Genomic DNA, 19,653 nt, shown 5'->3' on the forward strand with positions numbered 1-19,653 from the left:
TTCCGGACCTTATCTCAAGACATTTTCTTCTTAAAAAATGTGTGAAAATGTCTTAATTAATTTACCTTAGAATTTCGCCTTGAAATTGCTCGGCAATAGTTCGGAGTCTCGAGTTCACTCCTCCTGGCTCGACTGTTTCCCCACTGGTGAGCACCTCTCGGTTTTCCTTGAATTTGACAGTCTTAGAGTTAGAATTTCATTAAGATAGCCCTCACACCAAATCTACATTCAATTTAAAAACTTTTGGTCCAAAAATCACCTAATTTGCACGAGTAGTCCAGAATAACTTCTTGTTTGAATTTAGTCTAGGTGTCTGTCCGTACACCCAGCTTCCTTTAGCGCCTCTCTTTTGACTTTCGTCCGATCAGCGCCTCTTTTCCTTCGTTCAACGCACAAATGTCTCTTACTTACTCCTTTCTTTGTGATCTTTATGAACTTAAATGGTTTGTGGGTTAAAGTGAAGCGTTCTGCTCCTTTTATAGGTATCTCCCTCTTCTTCTTTACCCGACACCTCCTCTTTTGATCACATCCAGGCGTATTCCTCTCATTCTGCCAACGCCCAGCCTCATCCACCTCCTATTTGATATGTCTTCTTCATGCGTCGAACTCACTTGCATGAATATTTATTCGTCCAGCTCCTACTATCTCTATTTCAGACTTCTGTCGGTAAAGCCATTTGTCCTGATGAGCTCATCAATCTTGCGTAACCCAGACCTCAGCACCGCTCCATCGTTTAGTTCCTGCATCTATCGCTTAGCTCCAACAGCCCATCGTGTAGCTCAACTATTTAGTAAACAATCTCGCTCTCAACGATCTCACGCATAACCTATCATTTAGCTACTGCGTGCATCGTTTACCTCCATTATTTAGCCTTGATGCCTTATCGTCTAACACATCCTCTAATCGCTTAGCATCATCGCCCAGTGCTTCCGTCTATTGTCCAACGTCTATCGCTTAGTATTCTGCCTATCGTGTAGTGCGTCTGCTCATCACCTAGCGCAACACGGCTATCGTCTAGCGTCTATACCCATCACGTAGCGCCATCGTGTAGTCCATCGCTTAGCTCCCTCTCATCGTGTAGCATCGCTCACTTACTAGACAATCGTCTACCTCATCGTGTAGCACTGCACATTTGCTACGCGGTCGTCTACCCAGCGCCTTGCATTTAACCTCTCGCTTTCTCTACTCTTGCTCACGCGTTTTCAACGTGTGGGCGGCTTTCATACAATGCGTTTAACTTCACAAATTCACACATGATTGTCCTTGACTTAGTTTTATTTTATGAGTTTAATACCAAACGTCTGGTTCCATATTAACCTTGCACTTAGTTAAATTTCCATTATTTAAATTCCAAACTTTTTTTTGAAGAATATTTATTCAATACTTAGAGTTCTTCCTTTTTAGCATAGGATTTCATACCTAGTCAGATTCTCCTAGCTATTAGCTTAAACAGGAAAATAGGAATGCAGGTTTCACATTAAATCTTAACAAACAAGATTATTTTTTAAAGAGTAAGATAAAAAAATGTTTTTGATAATATTTCTATATTGAGTGAAAGCGAGGAAAATACTTAATAGATTTATTTTTCACATATTTTTCTTATTTCAGAAAACTATATTATTTTATACGTGTCAAAAACTTAAACTCACAATTTGGGCAAAATGTCCAACCAACTGCTCGGGCCAAACTGGACCCAAAGAAATGAAGGCCAAAACTCTTTCATGGAGAAATTAATTTATTAGTCATTTTATTGAAAATATAAAATAAAGATAATAACCGGATAAATAATTTGGTATTAGTAAAATTCAAATGGTTGAAAGCTCTATACAATTTAGAACATAATAGGTGTTATACATTAAATTTAATATTTTTGGATCCTTTTAAAAGAGTAATTAAATAATTAAAAATGTTTACGAACTTGATAATCTTAAAAAATTTTAAATAAAAAGTGGGGACAGGACAAGGTTCACAACTTTTCTCTACTATTTTTCTCTCTCTCCCCTATCTATGGACTGTTCAAAATAAATATAGAAAAAACTAATTGAAAAATTAGAATTGAAGTATGTTGTCATATTTTCATAATATCAAATATCAATAACACATTATAAAAAAGATATTTAAATTGCTATCCATTGAATTTGTCTTATATAATATATCAAATTAATGTTTTTTATATTTATTTTTTGGAAAAGGATATTGAGTTTTAGGGAGATACATGAATGAACAGAATGTTTAACATTGTTAAAAAGTATTAAAAATTTGAAAATTACCAAATTAATTTTTGTAGAATAATTATACACTTAAAAAAATGAGTAGTTTAAGTTTTATAACTTAAAGTTACATCAATCTGTATGAAAATTTACAAACACATGTTAGGATTTACTTCTTTCTAAATGATAATTATTTTATGTAAAAATTGAGAGAATTGTTTTTATCTATTTATGAATTTATATATATATATATATATATATATATATATATATGTATATATATATATATTGATCTATCTCATTTTTAAACTTTAATTTAACTATAACTTTGAATTGAAAAAAGATCACATATTTTAAATCACCAAATAATCATAAAATCTAATCGAATTCCAAACCTGAAAAAAAACATAGAAAAAAAATAGAATAAGTTATCTACTATTTCAAATTAAAATAGAATGAAGTGAAACAAAACCCATGTTTTTCTCTATAAAAAGTAGGAGTACTCAACCAAACACAAATACTCTCCTCATTTAAAAGTTCTCTAAAAACTATTTTTTCAAAAAATGGCCAGCGGAATCATGGTGAGAAAGGAAAGCGGCGGAATCATGGTTGTTCAGAAAGGAAAATCCCGGTAGAATCATTGTGGCTCAAGAGAAAGGAAAAGAATATCTCGGCAAATTCACATGGAAAGTCTTCGCCACCTCTGGAGGTCTGATTTTCGGCTACGATTTGTGAATTTGTGATAAAAAAAAAAAAAAAATCAAATTTCAATAATGATGTTTTGATTTTCTTTTTAATTTGTTAAAAATAATGGTATTTATTTTTTTTGGTAGTTGGAGTGGTGTCCATGGATTCATTTTTATCGAAATCGATCCATCAAACAATAAATATGACAACTTTGATAGTCGCAGTCAAATAGTGACCATTTTTACATCGTCAATTTATCGGGTGGCTTTAGCTTCATAAGTGGTGTCAGCCGAACTCTTTTGGGTGAATTTCTAATCCATTGGAGTTCTTCTCAATAGGAATGAATTAATAATTGTTTTATTTATTTGTTTTGTTTCTTGTATATCTGTCTAGGAACCGTTGGGTTTATTTTTATTTATTTTGTGGTAGGAATGATAGAAAATATCTTTGCCTATAGATAGGATTTCAAACTATTATATTTTCAGGGATATTATTTTTTAAACCATGGTTGTATTTTCGTTATCATCTCTAATATTATCCTTTCAGTTATTTTCCATGTGATACCAAGAAAACGTTCAAGATTTGAAAGAACTTAAATCTATAACATAAATATCTTTTCTGAAAAAAGATTAAAAAAAAAGTATAACCAAAGCTCATCTAAAAGCCTAAAATCAAGGATATTATTTATTTATTTATTTATTATTATCTTGATATAATACAACACAAAGCAACTAACAGTATCTTATTTTACATTTCGACATTTTTATAAAGAGTAAAATAAAGTAGCCACCTACTATAAATAAATAAATAAAAGTTTAATAATAAATAACAAATAAATAAAAGTCTAATAATATAGTCACGTAATGTAAATAAATAAATAAAAGTTTAATAATAAATAACAAATAAATAAAAGTCTAATAATAAAGTCTAACAAATAAACTGTAATATTCTTACATATAATACATAATTTTTGAAAATTATTGCAACACTCCCATTGAAGTGCAACACGTCTGCTTTCGAACGTTGCATTGGAGCGTAGAGGTAGGGTCCCCACGTTGCGAGCAATCGAAAGATATTGGTCATTTGGCCTTCAAATTTTCGGTTATGCAATTAAGCTCTGATTTCACACTTTTTTAGCTCCAATTTACTTCTAATGCACTATTCTACCTCGTAAATGTTTAAACCTTTAAAATAGCAAAATAAACATATAAAATCTTAGGACAACCTCGAATTAACCAAAGCTAGATAGCACATTTTCGGTATTATCAAAGGCAGAATAAAACACATAGTTGCACAAATGATATGCTCACCCAAATTTCTTGATTCGTTACTCAAGCCTCAACAGTCTCCTAGGATCAATCGATAACAAAATCAAATCATAATAAATCAAAGGAGCACAATTTAAACTAGACTTATTCATGCACAGGTGAGTTTAATTAAATCCTAATCAACCCGTAATGGTTTTAAATGGCCCTCAATTTGTTATTTTTCCTGTCTCATGCACCAACCTTGGAGCACCAATAGAATCAAGACGATAATATTTCAACTGAGATGCTCGAGATTTAAATTTAGGGATCTCTAAACTTGCATTTATTTACCTAGGGGCATTAGCTTTTACACAAAATTGCAGGGAATTATACTCACTTTTTTCTTGTGAATTTCCTAATTAATCACAACAAGGTAGCTCTTTCTACCCCTAGTCATGCATAACATTATAAATTCATTTTTTTTTTTTCATTTCCTTCATGGTATTTTCTTTTCAATGTAAAAAAACACGGTAATGTGTATGCGGCGAATAAATAAAAGAATGATGAGGGTGATAAGCTATGCACTACTCCTATTTCTAACTAACAGACAAAACAGTGGAAGTATGAATGAGAGGTAGAGACACGACAACTGTTGACACGTAGTAAAATGTATGGAATAATAGATAAAATGTGAGGATGTCTTCACTGTAACACTAAGCTTAACTGCAAGGGCAACCACAACCAACGCAAGCTATGCCATCATGCTATACACATTTGACGTAGACGCATGCGATGTATATGCGATAGTGTCGAGAAGCCTATTTCTAAGATTTTATATGACCGCACACCACCATAACCTACTTAAAGGGTGCATACGCTGTGTAGTTGCAAACGGAGCTTATCTCTAAGTTCCCCATTCTTGCTTATGCGATCCAATCCGCTCTCTTGAGTCTTAGATTTGGTTTTTAGACTACTCTCCCAAGTAGGCCTAAATGATGAATGATGTGCTCATAAGACAAGGTAATTGCATAAACCTGGCTGACGCAAGATTATTCCTATTTCTAGTGAACACTTGCTTACATTGCTTAATGCGACCAACCACTTACCCTCCCGGGAAGTTAATTGCTACTGATTTTACTCATAGACAAGCATTGTATCCGCTTATAGACAAGCGTTGCTACAGCTTCACACTAAGCAAATAAGGTTTTCTCACAACACTCACGCAACACACACCTCCCAGTGGTTTGCTACACGCTTCATATTCCTATGCCGCATGATTAAGTATGCGATACTCTAACAGTCTTACTTAATGATGCAATGAAAGTAAAGGATACTAAGTAAATGAAGATGGAGATGGAATCGAAGGAAAATATAGAGATGTATTGATTACAAATTGTATTAATTCCTTAAGTCAAAATGTAATACAATACAGAGAAAGAAGAGAAATGGAGAGCCAGCTAAAAGCAATGTCTTGTTTCCAGCAGATGTGTGACAAGGCTGCCGGTGGTGCCATGGATGGGCGGTGAAGTAAACTCTCTCGAGCTCTAACTCCGGCAAAGGCTTCGGTCATCACTCGGAATGATTGAAGGAGATGAAGAACTCTCAAGCTATCTTCTCACGCTTTGGTTTGGATCACAAGGATTTGCCCTAAGCTAGGGAGCCTCAGGCGAAAAACCTTGGATAATCTGAAATTCTGCTCAACTGCTTCTATTTATAGAGCTTGATCGCCGACAGCATTTATGGACCTGCTCTAAATCTGACACTCGCGGCACAATGGTCCTTTTCTGAATCTCTGCTGCTAATGGCATGGTAGGTGAAATGTCAACATCATCTTTTGATACTCTCGAGGTATGCGTTCATGTTTGCATTCCACCAACCTTGTGTTCACCCTTCTATTATGGTCATCATTATGTAGCCGCAATCTCTCAGCGATGACCGCATTTGCTTGACGGCCGCTGTTGGATCGATATGGCAACTCTAGGGGGTGAATAGGGTTTAATTAAACTTTTTTTTCTAAATTAACCCAATTAAACTAATTAATACACTTTTTATAAATAATAAGAAAAATTCAATTTATGCAACAAATAAGATGACAAAAAGTGTGATAATTTAATTCTATCAAAATTTAGCAAATAAATAAGAACAAACTAAAACATACAATAAATTGCTTAAATTAATTGCAAAAATAAAAAGGAAAGAGTTAGAGAAGAAGACACTGTAATTTTTATAGTGGTTCGGTCAAATTCGACCTACTCCACTCCCCAAGCGCCTCTTGGGAATATGAATAAAATCTTTCCGACTCTTTCCATGGATTAGAGCCCAACCGTTACACCACCGCTCCTTTTACAGATTCAAGAGCAAACCTGATCCTTTCCACGGTTTAGGATCAAACCGTTACAAATGTTGGAATTTTTGAAAAACACAATACAAATCTCACTAGAGTGGATTTACAAGTTTAAGCACTTAACAAATTTATCCTCACAATACAATAACACTCTCTCAAGAATAAGATGAAAAGAAAAAAATTGGGAGCTTAGAGAGAGCAACAATGAGAACTTTTAAGTCTTGGAGGATTATGAAATGTAAAATTTGTTAGTTCAAAATTTGGAGAGGAAGATGATTTATATAGAGATAGAAAAATTTTTAGAAACCACAATTAATTTGGACCATTGGATTTTGGAAAAGAAAAATCAATGGTGGAGATTTTAAACTAAACTAGTTGTTAGATACAAACAAAATATAATATTAAATTCTTTCTCTTTTTAAATTTATATTCTTTTTAAAATTAATCCAAAAAATAAAAAAACATGTGTCAAAAACTAACCGTTAGACACAAACATAAAATAATATTAAATTCATTTTCCTTTTAATTCATTTTATTTTAAAATTCATTCTTTTTAAAGTCAATCCAAAAAAAAAAAAATATCATGTGTAAAAAACTAGCCGTTAGACACAAACATAAAATAATATTAAATTTATTTTCCTTTTAAATTTCATTTTTTTAAATCAATCCAAAAATCAAAAGTTCATCATATGTTAATCTCTTAATTATCCACCATTCAACCAATATGTTGCCACATGTCGACATGCAAATGGTCGGTCATTTCGTCTTCGTTTTAGCTCCAATTTGAGTGATTCAAGAGATGTTGGAATCGTTGTTCCAAGCTCTACGTTATGGACATATTAAAACACTAAAATTTTCAGTAATTAAAAATTGAGTTTGTTATCATCAAAACATTGATTAATTAATTTGAGATTAAAAGCCAAAAAGCCAACAGCTGCAACTTCTATGAGATGGACGCATGCGGTTGATGGCCGCAACATCCATGCGATGGATGCATGAGATAGATGGGCACAACATCCATGCATCGAACGTATGCGTTCGTGCATGCGATCGTCTCCGCGATAACTTGGATCCTGCGTTATGCGATCGATTTCTGCGGTTGCTACAAAAAAAATAATTGAACACATAATAACGCATAATAGTGGGTTAATCGAGATTTTTAATACCGATCGACGCAAACTCGTTTTCTGATTAATTCCTAACATATTCGCCATATATTCTATTTAACAGCCCTCCTAATTGTAAATAAAAGACCTAGCATTTCTGCTCGTCATCAATTATCTTTCTTCATTTCTTGCTTCAAAGCTCCAATATTTGCTTTCTTTAAAGTTTCTTGAAAATCTTGATTTGTTCTTGCAGGCTTTGATACCAATTTATATGGCTTTGGATGTTCCCACCGAGGCCCAATATGAAGCAAATATTGTTAAAAAAGGATAAGGAGAAAATATGTTGTAATAAGTGGACAAAATGAGGCCACGTGATTGAAGGAGATTACAACATACAAGGTCAAGATTTTCTCTCTTTTCTCTCTGTTTTTCTTCAGATCATTATGCTTTGAACAAAATATTCCTCTCTCATTTTTATTCTCTTTTGAAATCGATTCACAGTGGAACAATGAGAAAGAAATCGAAGCAAAACCAAGGGAAGAAGATGAAGAAGCTCCAATGCAAGGTAAGAAAGAAGGAGAGAACACAGGGTCTTAACGTGGTTTAGCAACTAGGCGTACATCCATGAGATGAGTTGTTACTTCTGAGTTTTTTTTGAGAAATTACAAAGCTAAATTTAAAGCAGATAAGCACTCGCAACAAAAAATGTCCCTTTTAATTGCGTTTTAGGATAACTTGTTATATATAACGCTATTAAAAAGTGGAAAAATAAGCGGAAAAAAAAATGATTTTCATGCTTTACTCAAGCAGACTTCTTCCTCTTATGTTGGTTACATTTTTTAGGTCACTCTTTTACCCTTTTTATAATATTCTATAATATTCATTCCCTCCATCTCCGATTCCCTATCTCCATCTTTAGGATTACTTTTTCATCTTCTTCTCCGCTATTTCACTTTCACAAGGTACACTCTCTTTTCTTATTTTCTACCATTAATTTTCTTGCTATCTCTACTTCTCTATTCTTCATTTCTTTGCTTTTCTGCTTTTTTTTTCAATATTTTATCTGATGGGGTTTATTTTGCTCTATATTTTCATTTTATTTTCTCTAAGGTCAACTAATTGTCTTGGGCATGCTCGTCTAGGATAATGTTAGCCCATGACCGCATGTCTAAACTATCCTCAACCATCCTATCTTTGAATCTTGTAATTAGTTTAGTAAGTTGTTTTGATTCCAAGTTGTTTTTCTTATGAGTGGTCACTCGCCACTTTTGATATGCTAGCTAGGAATTTTAGAAATTGTTCATAATGCTATATTGAAGACCCACTAGCCTACTCCCCAACCTATATATTGATGTACTCTTTGCAATCTAAGCTTTCTTGCAACTGTCAGTCTTCAATGCATTCTTTAATGATGTTTTCAATGTTTTTCTTCTCTCATATTTTATAAAACCATTCTCTCTGAAAACGTGAGTGGAGGCTACATCATATATCAATGTTATCTGCAACTTTCGATTTTTATACAGCTCACTTGCTCGCCAGATTAGAGCAAGTACCACACAATTGCTTATCCTGTACACGAAAGTTTGGGATTGTGACACTCATCACATAGATGCAGCCAACCCATCACATAGACGTCGACTTAGTCACGCCCAGGTCTGCTTCATTTGTTCGTCTTCGCTTTCATTTCGAGCAGCAACCCACAGTGGATAGCAATCCTCTAGATCTCGTCCTTCTTTGCTTTCATTTTGATTTCAAAATGTCGAAATCTTCCCTCAATCCACCGTCAAAACTATTTCATCCAAAACCCATTTTAGTCGACTTCTTCTACATGTTCAAAAAGTTGAAAATGAGTAAAGTAAGCGAGAGAAGTTTTCATATGAATATTGAGAGAAGATTTCATATGAATATTCTTTCTTAGCCATTTATTCCAAAATTTTATTTAGATCTGTAGACTACGATTATGTTATTTGTCTTATTTCCTTATCATTTTTCTTCAAATGTTACCAAAGAGAAATAGAAAGGTAAAAAATATTTGTCAGTTACCAGTAAAAAAATTAAGCTTGAGCTTCTACTTGATTATATTTATTTTCTAATTGAGTCAAATATAGTTTAAGATTGTATTTTGTGTAGTTCATATGAAATAGATAGCTTTTTAGCTGTGGATTCATTTATTTATTAGCTTTATCAACTATCATCATATCTTAATGATTACATATTAATTTTTTATTAAGAAAAAAGACAGCTAGGATGTTGTTTGAATTTTGTTAGGCTTCAAGTTCAAATTTTCAATCAAAGGAGAAGGAAGAATAAAGCATTAGTAGAGGTGAGATTAGTTTGATTCAAGATTCTATAACAATGTATTGAAATAGATGAAACGATGAGGAAAAAAATAAAATCTAGCCTACAATGAAATTCGTTTTCTCCCTTCACCTTGTAGATGATTAATAATCAAAGATTCCACCATTTTTTATTGACCTTTTTTTTTGGCTCTTGCATTTTAGGGACTTTTGCTAGAAAATTATTAATTTAAGAACAAAAACCAAGTAGAAACAACATTTTCTCAAGGCGTACACTTCATTGTTTAAGGTTTTTTAGTTCTTAGAAAGATAAGGAAATTTCATACATGTAATGGAAAATCTCACCCAATAATAAGGAGACTTCATTCAAGCACCAATTATGGTAATGTATTTTAATATTATATTGTCTTTTTCATTCATGTAACGTGGAGGGACCTTTGTTTTGAGTAGAGGGATAGATTGTAAAGAAAGAGTTATCAAAACAAAAAGAAACTAGTAAAATGAGAGATAAAAACTTGAAAGAAATGTATGCTCTAGCTGATATTGGTGCTTCAAACTTAAATAATGTGCTTCCTTATGTATGTCATCAGGGGTGCCGATGGAAAATTTGAATGAGAGGGCGGGAATCTTTGTGAAAGAAAAAATGGTAATGCAGAAGAGTCTAAAATATTTATTTTTGCAGATTTTGAGTAACCATCATATCATTTCTTGAAACAAACAAGATTTTTTTCTTTTCTTTTTTTCTTCAGGTTCTATGAATTTTTATCCAACTCTCTCTCACACACACATTATAGATTAGCATTTGTGATGTTACCATGGTGTCAAACAAAGTCTAAAATTCTTGGCTGTATCTTACAAAGTCTAATTTATTTATTTTTACATATTAGCACTTGTGGAAATGTTACCAGGTTGTCAATTCTGAAAGAAGGGTTTGTATTTTGCATTCTTTTTCTTGATAAAAAAGAAATTAGGTTTAAATATCACATTAGCGTCTAAAATTTCAAGATTGGTTTAATTTTGGCATCTGAATCCAAAATAAATACCTTGGCCATCTAATAGTAGCTAGAGCTACTAAATGTTATTTTGTAACCTATATGTCTTGATGCTTGTACCCATGTTCAATGAACATTTTTTGAAGTTTAAGGACTAAAATAATGGATAGTTTGTTGTAAGTTTAGAGAATAAAACGGATGAGGAAATTTAGTAGGTGACTATACATATGTGATTAATGACTTTGGTAAGATTAAGCCTAGTTATATGGACCTTATTAAAGATTGTGAAGGTGTTACAAGAATCATAATGATGATCTTCATGGAAATAACTTTCATGCTTGCCTTAGTTACATAACATTACATGGTTGAAAAGTTTGTCATTATTAAACTTTATTTGTGGAATTTAGTGTGACTTTTAGGTTTTGTGACTATTAGTTTTTTGTAACCAATGGTGATTCTTGAGTTATAGGAGTTATGTGAGTTATGAGCATTTGATGACATTTATAGCTTTAAACCACTGGCATTCGTATGGTTATGTTTGTAAGCCCATATAAAGGCATGCTTAGTTGAATGAAAAATATATCTCTCATTTTTCATATTTGTCCTCCACATTTTTTTTTCCTAACATAGTGGTATCAGAGCTAGTAGAAAATATTGGGAGAAAAATGGCCAATGGTGGGATAGGTTCACTTCAACTACCAATGCTTACCAAGCTCAACTATGACAATTGGTGCATCAAGATAAAAGCGTTACTAGGAGCACAAAACGTGTGGGAGATCGTGGAGAACGGTTTCCAAGAGGCATAAGCTGGAGCCGATCAAGCGCAAAGAGATGCATTAAAAGGAGACAAGAAAGAAGGACAAGAAGCCCCTTTATATCTTGTATCAATCGGTGGACGAAGATACGATTGAGACCATTGTCAATATGGAGATGTCAAAGGTACATGGGACAAGCTCCAATCGAATCATAGAGGATCCGATCGTGTGAGTTTGAATCTTTACAAATGAAGGAGACGGAGGTGATAGCAGAATATCACACAAAAGTAATGGCTGTCTTCAACCAATTGAGATGGAATGGTGATGAAATCACCGATGTTCGTGTCATGGAGAAGGTTCTACGAAGCCTAAATATAAAGTTCGAGATTATCGTCACAACGATCGAGGAGACACAGGATCTCGAGAACATGACAATTGAACAATTAATCAAAGCCATGAGAATCGATCGAGGTGGTGAATTCACATCAATGTGTTCAAACAATTTTGTGATGAAAAAGACATCTAACGTCCGTTAACAGTCCCAAGGACACCGTAACAAAATGGCATGGTGGAGAGGAAGAATCAGACAATCTTGAACATGGCAAGAAGCATGCTAAAGACGAAGAAGATACCGAGGGAATTTTGGGCGGAGGTCGTAGCTTGTGCGGTTTATTTGACAAATCGAGCACCAACCAAAAGTGTGTTTGACAAGATGCCTAAAGAAGCATGGAACGGAAGAAAGCCCAGGATTGGTCACTTCAAGATGTTTGGGAGTATTGCATATGCTTATGTGTCAGAAGAAAAAAGAACCAAGCTCGATGATCGAAGCAAGAAACTCATCTTCATCGGCTATGATGCAAGTTCAAAGGGTTATCATCTTTACAATCCTTTGAATGAGAAGGTAATGATTAGTCGTGATGTTGTTTTTGATGAGGAAGCCTCTTGGGACTGGAATATATAAGAGGAGGAGTATGATTTCCTTCCATATTTTGAAGAAGACGATGAAAATGAGCCAACCAGGGATGAAATGGGTGAAGGTTTGCCCATTCTAGTGCCACGTCATTCGACTGATTGATCATCATTTGAAGGTTCATCCAGCGATTTGGAGAACGAAATTGGGCCAAGAGGAACTCGAAGTCTACAGGAACTTAATGAGGTAAATGAAAATCAAAATGACATAATTCTCTATTGTCTTTTTTTGTGATTTTGAGCCTATTAGTTTTCAAGAAGCCATTGCAAGCAAGAAATAGAAGGATGCAATGGATGAAGAAATTCGAACGATAGAGAAAAATGATACATGGGAGTTGACCAAGCTTCCAAAAGGGCACAAACCAATCGGAGTGAAGTGGGTATACAAGACAAAGAGAAAAGTGAATGGTGATGTTGAAAGGCACAAGGTGAGACTAGTGGTGAAAGGGTATAGCCAACGACATGGCATCGACTATGATCAGGTATTTTCCCCTGTTGTTCACCTTGAAACTATTCGTTTGATTATTGCTTTGGCAGCCATAATAATTGGATGATACATCAAATGGATGTCAAATCAGCATTCTTGAACGAAATTCTTGAGGAAGAGGTCTATGTGGAACAACCATTGGGTTATGAAGTCAAGGGTGAAGAAGATAAAGTGCTTCGATTGAAGAAGACACTTTATGGTTTAAAGCAAGCACCAAAAGCATGGAATTCGAAAATTGACAAGTACTTTCAAGAGAAGAAGTATTTGAAGTGTCCTTATGAGCATGCCATCTACATCAAAATGCAAGGTATAAATATACTAATCATTTGTTTATATGTTGATGATTTAGTATTTACCGGAAACAATCCTAGCATGTTTGATGAATTCAAAAGAGAGATGGCAGAGTTTGAAATGATGGACATTGGTCTCATGTGTTACTATCTTGGGATCAGTCAAACAAGGTGAAGATGAGATTTTTATATCCCAAGAGGGTTATGCTAAAGAAGTGCTCAAGAAGTTCGATATGAATGATGCTAATCCAGTTGGAACACCGATGGAATGTGGAGTCAAAATCACCAAGGAAGATGGAGGAGAGAAGGTAAATTCTACATATTTCAAAATCTTGGTTGGAAGTTTGAGATACTTGACATGTACAAGACTGGATATTCTTTATTCAGTTGGAATTATTAGTCGATTTATGGAGGAACCAACAGCAACACATTGCAAAATGGCAAAAAGGATACTTCGCTACATCAAAGGAACGTTTGGGTATGGTCTTTCCTATGTCTCTTCTAGCAATTTTGATATTGTTGGTTATTGTGATAGTGATTGGAGTAGTGATTTGGATGATCGAAAGAGCACTACGGGGTTTGTGTTTTTTATTGGTGAAATGGCGTTCACATGGATGTCAAAAAAGCAACCCATAGTCACATTATCAACATGCGAGGCAGAGTACGTCGCAGCAACTTCATATGTATGTCATGCAATTTGGCTTAGAAACTTAGTGAAGGAGTTGAATTTTCAAATGGAAGGTCGAATGGAGATTTTTGTTGACAACAAATTGGCCATTGCCTTAGCCAAAAATCCAGTATTTCATGGGAGGAGCAAGCACATTGATACCCGATTTCACTACTTTCGGGATTGCGTTACGAAGAAAGAAGTGGAACTCAAATATATCAAGTCACAAAACCAAGCGGCGGACATTTTCACAAAGCCCCTCAAGTTGGAGACTTTTATCAAAATGAGGAGTTTACTTGGTGTAACAAATCAAGTTTAAGGGGGGTGTTGAAAAGTTTGTCATTATTAAACTTTATTTGTTGCATTTAGTGTGACTTTCGGTTTTAACTGTTTTTATTTTTGTAACCAATAGTGATTTTTGAGTTATAGGAGTTATGTGAGTTATGAGCATTTGATGACATTTATAGCTTTAAACCATTGGCATTCCTATGGTTATGTTTGTAAGCCTATATAAAGGCATGCTTAGTTGAATGAAAAATATATCTCTCATTTTTCATATTTGTCCTCCACGTTTTTTTTTTCTAACAATCTTTTCATGAATACAAAATATAAGTTAACTTATATTAATTAGTTAGCTCTCTAACGGCTAAAACTGAAAATAAATAGGAAGTTGGGTGCTATTAGAGATGAATTTTGACGTTCTTTTTCTTTTACTTCTTGGTTCTTATTTGGGTCATTAATAAAATTTCCAAGCTACAGGATTTAAGGGTTTGTAAGCATACTTCCAAACCACCATAATTCTTTGTGCATTGGATTGTTTGTTTTACTATATTGGTTGTAAGCTTTGATTGTCTTTTAAGCTGTTGGAGGTTGTTGTGTTCAATTTGTACCTTGACATGCTTTTTCTCAAAACTTGGGATAGTTATGCTAGGTATTTTGGAAGAAACTCATTTGATACTTTCCTCTGTTATTACAAGTTGTTGCTTATTCTTGATTTATTTATTTCTATCTGCAGGCTATAACTTCTTCAAGAACAAAGAAGATTGACTTGTTTCTTGCAGGAGTTAATACAAAACTAAAGAACAAAGATATGACAATTGATATCAAAGTTGACACAAGCTCCAATGTAACCTATTTTTATTTTTCTTTCTACTTTATCGTCTCTCTGCTTATGATTTGAGTATCGTACTTGCCCTCCCCTTCTCTCATTCTCTTTCTTCATCACATAGCATGAAAGTTCTAAATATATTTTATATTGCTTTTAATTCTATAGTTTTTTTTGTTCCATTAGCAAAACATGAAATTTGATTATAGGGTGGAGCCCATCTTGGGGAGAGTAAGATATTACATGCTAACATTTTGGCAAAGGTTGATTATAATGATTTTGGCAATTAAATATTTCAAGTTGAAAATTAAGGGAGGAGGGCAAAGGTTGATTATAGTGATTTTGACAAGTATGAGGATCACTTTCTTAGTACATGAAGGAATTAGGATGATAATACATATAAAAGTTTTGAATATGATGTTAACACAATCTGCAAAAGCTAATCTTTGTTGCTAATGTTATATTTTATCCCCTTTCACAGGTCTCTGTACCTATTAAATTTGTGTAAATTTAATATTGTATTATTTTTTGTTTTCAATATTGAAAATACTTTAAGGCTTTAAATTTAAGTTGGGAGAGGTTAGGTAGAAATTGCTACCAAGTTAGGAGAAGGTTAGTATGTTGTAATAATATTGTTGAGGTTTAGAAAAGTTTTGCTATTTATATTTGGACAATTTAGAAATTGCACTAGCTATGTTTTTTCATTTAGGTATTTTGAGTGTGAGAGAGTTGGATTGTTCAGTTATGTGAATATTATTTTTGGATTATATGTACTTCATTTTTATGTGTGAATTTGGAGCTAACTTATATATATGTATTTTGAGTAATAAAATGTTGGTTAAATTAATTTTTCGGATTAATAGGTAGTATTTCATTTTTATATGATCACTTTGAAGATTCTATGTAAATTTAAGTGGAAATTAACTTTTGATCATATACGGGAAAAAAGTTATAAATGTGAACAAAAAAATTAATATTTAAAATATATATTATTGCATCTCCACCAATGTTATAGAAAAGTTTAAAGAATAACACTTTTATCATTGCCATAAAATGTAAAAAAAAATTATGCAATTGAAAGTGAAATTTCATCACTTTCTTTAACGTTGAAAAAACGTTATAATAAGTTTTTTAACTTTCAATAACATCAACTATGACAGCGTGAAGAAAAATGCTATAAAAGGGTTGAAATAATGTTTTTTACATGCTAAAATACTATAAAAACGTTTTAATAGCTTTCTCATGCTATTAAAAATTCTATAATATGGTTATCTTAGCATTTTTTTTCAGGCTATTAAAAATTCTATTATAAATAGCTTTGACTACGTTTCTCTCATGCTATTAAAAAGCTATGAATGAGAAAACATAGCATTTTTAGTCTATGCTATGAATTCTTTCCATAGCATGATAATTCTACAATAAAAAATGACCTTTTATAGCACATGTTATAGCAAACAAAAAATGATATGAAATATATTAGACTTTCCATAACATCACCTATGATATTATCTCCAAAAATGTTATCAAAAGTCTACAATAGCGTTTTTGGCCTGCTATCTTGTAGTGACTCTCACTAATTCTTCACACACTTGCTTGACTTTCGGTTTTGTTTTTTTCTATCATATTTCAATCTATTTAGATATGGTGACCCACCCTAAATAAAGTTAAATTAATTCATAGATATGTAATTAACCTGAGGTTTAATATTAGTTAGAATTTCAACCTTCACTATAAAATTTATAAATTTATAACAACAATAAATTGGTTCCGGCGGGGCTCGAACCCGCGACCTTCGGCTCATAAGACCAACGCTCTAACCAACTGAGCTACGAAACCTTGTTCTTTTAAAAATTTATTTTTACTAAAAAGAAAATTAACTATAAATTTGTAAATAAAATGCACTCTTTAATTATGTTAGAAAAAATAATTTTTAAAATAAAAATATGATAAAATATTTTTGGTCTAGTTTGGGACCTATCTCGTAAATTTCAATTCATTAAGATCAACCCTCTAATCAATTGAGCTACACACCATTCTTTTAATAATTTAACTATAATCATTTTTTAGTTTTAATTTATGAATTTAAAAGTTATTAACTTTAATTTGAAATTTTTTTGTTATATAATTTGATATGTTCTCCTATTAAAAAAAGTAAGTTTACAAATTAAGATATAAAATGTTAAGATATCATTAAAAAATTTAGTTATTTTTAAACAAAAGAAAATTAGTTATTTTTTAAAAAAGAAAATTAGTTATTGTTTTTTAATCCTATTAAATATATTTATTTACTTGAAACTAGGGATAAATGAAGTTTATAAAAATTTAATGTAAATGAATTTTTTGGTTTTGTAGCTTGGACAAAGTTTGTCTCCACTCCACATGTTAAAAAAAATAATTTATTCATTTTTTAAAATTAAAAATGGATAGTTTTAAATTTCGATAATTTGAAAATAATTTAAATCTTAACAAACAAAATTATGTTTTAAAGAGTAAGATAAAAAATGCTTTGATGATATTTCTATATTTAGGTGAAAGTGAGGAAAAATACTTAATAGGTTTATTTTTCACATTTTCATTTCAAAAAACTATATTATTTTATATGTGTAAAAAAAATTAAACTCAAAATTGGAGCGAAAAGAACAATCAACTGCTCGGACCTCGGTCTCGAAGAAATGAAGGCTAAAACTCTTTCCTAGAGAAAGTAATTTACTAGTCATTTTATTGAAAATATAAAATAAAGATATTAACGGGATAAATAATTTGGTATCCATAAAATTCAAATGGTTGGAAGCTCCTATACAATTTAGAACATAATGATAGAACTTGTCAATAAGGTATTATTGATGTATTGTTTAGTGAGGTGTTAGACATTAAATTTGATTTTTTTGGATTTTTTTAAAAAAGTAATTAAATGATTAAACATAAAATATTGTTTTGTTTCTGCACAATAATTAAAAAATGTTTACCAACCTAATAATTTTATAAAATTTTAAATAAAAAGTGGAGAGAGGACAAGGTTTGCAACTTTTTTTCTATTATTTTTTCTGCTACCATATTTTCAAAATATCAAATATCAATAATACACTACAAAAAAGCATATTTAAATTGCTATTCATTGAATTTGTTTTATATAATATATCAAATTATTTTTCGAAAAAAGTATTGAGTTTTAGGGAGATACATGAATGAATAGAATATTTAATATTGTTAAAAAAGATTAAAAAAAATTGAAAATTACCAAATTAATGTTTATAAACTAAATCATGTGAGTTTATCTAATAATTATACACTTGAAAAAAATGAATAGTTTTAAGTTTTATAACTTTTACAAAAATCTGTATACATGTTAGGAATTTCTTCTTTCTAAATGATAGTTATTTTATCTAAAAATTGATAGTTTTTTTTTTCTAATATTTATAAATTTTTATATATAAAAAATGTAGTGAATGTAAAAATTAACATTTCCCCATCAACTATTATAAGTTAAATAGCATTTCCATATTTTATTCTATAATATAAAACTTTGAAATTAATATAACACTATATATAAATATATATATATTGAAGTTTAAAAATAACTTTGAATTGAAAAAAGATCACATATTTTAAATCACCAAATAATCATAAAATCTAAGGAATTCCAAACCCAAGAAAAACCTAGAAAAAAAATAGAATAAGCTATCTATTATTTCAAATTAAAATAGAATGAAATGAAACCGAAACCATATTTTTTTCTATAAAAAATAGCAGTACTCAAACAAAAACAAATATTCTCCTCATCTAAAAATTCCTCATCTAAAAATTCTGTCAAAACTATTCGTTTTCAAAAAATGGTCGGCGGAATCATGGTGGCTCAAAAACAAAGGTATGGATTATCTTGGCGGAATCATGGTGGCTGCAAAAGGAAAGGATTATCCCGGTGCAATCATGGTGGCTAGGAGAAAGGAAATGATTATCCCAATAAATTCACATGGAAAGTCTTTGCCGCCTCCGAAGGTCTGATTTTCGACTACGATTTGGGAATTTCTGGTAAAAAAAAATACTAATTTCAAATTTCTATAATGAAAATTTGATTTTTGTTTAATTTATTAAATAATGATATATATTTTTTTTGGTAGTTGAGTGACATCAATGGATTTATTTTTATCGAAATTTTTTCAGGTATGTCGGAAAGAAACTTCGACCAATCCATCAAACAAACCAATATTGCAACTTTGATAGTCAAATAGTGATGCTTGTTACATAGTCAATTTATCTAACGGCTTTAGCTTCATTAGTGATGGCAGCCAGTGTCAGCCGGACTTTTGGGCGGTCGATTATGATGTTTTTGGTGGATTTCTACTCCATTGGAGCTCTTCTCAATGGATTTGCTCAAGCTGTTTTGGGTGCTCATCATCAGTTTTGCTTGTCTTTTTTGTGAATGAATAACACACGGAATGAATTAATAATTTTTTTTATTTCTTTCGGAATATAAATCTTTGTAGTTTTAATTTATGA

The 19,653-nt window shown here is 31.9% G+C and overlaps 1 long non-coding RNA gene and 1 other non-coding gene across 2 annotated transcripts; one reads left to right on the plus strand and one right to left on the minus strand.

The window, feature by feature from the left end:
• The first annotated feature begins 7,967 nt into the window (after nt 1-7,967).
• On the plus strand, nt 7,968-15,323 carry LOC120067087. The gene is made up of 2 exons (XR_005478926.1): nt 7,968-8,159; nt 15,067-15,323. It is a non-coding gene; the product is annotated as an uncharacterized LOC120067087 (long non-coding RNA).
• A 1,595-nt stretch (nt 15,324-16,918) lies between these two features.
• Nucleotides 16,919-16,992, minus strand: TRNAI-UAU. Its single transcript has one exon. It is a non-coding gene; the product is annotated as a tRNA-Ile (tRNA).
• Between the last annotated feature and the right edge of the window lie 2,661 nt (nt 16,993-19,653).

Source organism: Benincasa hispida, chromosome 12, assembly GCF_009727055.1.
Source record: "Benincasa hispida cultivar B227 chromosome 12, ASM972705v1, whole genome shotgun sequence".
Classification (NCBI taxonomy): domain Eukaryota; kingdom Viridiplantae; phylum Streptophyta; class Magnoliopsida; order Cucurbitales; family Cucurbitaceae; genus Benincasa; species Benincasa hispida.